The sequence below is a fragment of the Rhipicephalus microplus genome, chromosome 6 (genome assembly GCF_043290135.1).
Source record: "Rhipicephalus microplus isolate Deutch F79 chromosome 6, USDA_Rmic, whole genome shotgun sequence".
Lineage (NCBI taxonomy): Eukaryota > Metazoa > Arthropoda > Arachnida > Ixodida > Ixodidae > Rhipicephalus > Rhipicephalus microplus.
In genome coordinates, this window is record NC_134705.1 from 83,347,589 (window position 1) to 83,349,069 (window position 1,481).

Genomic DNA, 1,481 nt, shown 5'->3' on the forward strand with positions numbered 1-1,481 from the left:
GCCCCCAACTGTGACGTGGACAAGGACGCACCGGCTCGCATCGTGGAGGCGATTGCAGTCATCCAATTGTCCAACGAAGAAAAAACCAAAGCTGAAGCTGCGATGGCGAAGAAGAAGGCACAGGCCAGGCACCTTCCGAAGGAACTCCAAGATTTCGAGTGGAGAAAGATGTGGGGAGTGTTGCCTACAAGACAGCGCTTACATCAGTTAGGCATAGTCCCCAGCGCTTGATGTCCAAACTGCAACAGAGAAGAAACGCTATCGCACGCCCTATTCGAGTGTTGCGCAGCGAAACCAATTTAGCGCCTTGCTGCCAGGAATTTCGGCATAAGAGGCCCACCAAGACACAAGCAGAACAGAGGCGCTTTCGCCAAACTGGTGGTGGCAGTGACTATGTTCGTGCTCTGGAGGAGAAGATGCCTGGCGGAGGCTAGGAGTGCCCCAGTAAGGGCAGCCTTCCCCACTATGCGACAGATAAGGTTGCTCCTGTGGCGCCACCTGTCGGAGGAGCTAGAAGCGGATGGGGAGGAAAAATTCCTTCGGCGATGGCATACGCGTTTCTTCCTCGTTAGAGTTGGGCAGTTAGCGCTCCCCATCACACCTCTCTAATCTAGATACTAGTGTATGAAAGGGCGTGCACTGAGAGGGGTAATGCACCCTTTGAAACCTGAAAACTGATAGTTTTTTTTTCAAGGCAATTTTTGATGACGATGTCTACACGTGCCGGCACAATGTAATAAAGGCTGAACGTGCCATGTAGTGTGTACATACCATCGCCACTACTCTGTAACGGGTAGTCGCAATCAAACCAGAATGTAACCACGCCCTACGATCCTGTGTATTTTGTATTTCCTGTATATCGGTTGGCGTAGAATAAACTTCCCTTTGTGTAGTATCTCTTCTTATCAGCTTAATATCTGATACGGATCCTATTTGGATCCAAGATATTAAACTTATTTTTGCAATGCGGCGGAGTGCTTGAAGCTTGCTTCACCTCCACCACGGGTTGGCCCGGTATTGCACTACCTCCGGGATCGGCCCACTCACCCCTGCTGGGGTGAGTTCGACAATAAATTCAATGACAGAAAGAGTGTTCGAATTTACCAAGGATATCGGGGTAAACGGCGTGGGTGCGGCGAGTGTCCGAGACGGTGGCGTCACGCCGCCCCGGCTGACGCGGTATTCGCGTGCGGGGAGTGCGCTAGCTGTGTTTACATTTACGATTGCTGTGGGAAAATAAATGTTTCTGTGGAAATTTCATAATTGGAGGGCTCCCCCCCCTTTTTTTTGGTTATGTTCACACATACATACTCAAGTTTTTATTTTTTTAAACATCCCTACACATATTATTAAAACTATTGAGTAATTTATTATTACTGTTTCAGAGGAAAGCTAGAAGTGTGTATACGATGTGTATGTACATATGTGTGTAGAAGTGTGTATGTATGTGCCAAGCTAATTTCGCTTTTCCAATTCACCCG

General features: G+C 48.3%; 1 pseudogene; it reads left to right on the forward strand.

Annotated features, from left to right (window-relative positions):
- The first annotated feature begins 879 nt into the window (after positions 1-879).
- LOC142766276 (U2 spliceosomal RNA) lies at positions 880-1,048 on the forward strand (annotated as a pseudogene).
- The last annotated feature ends 433 nt before the right edge of the window (positions 1,049-1,481 follow it).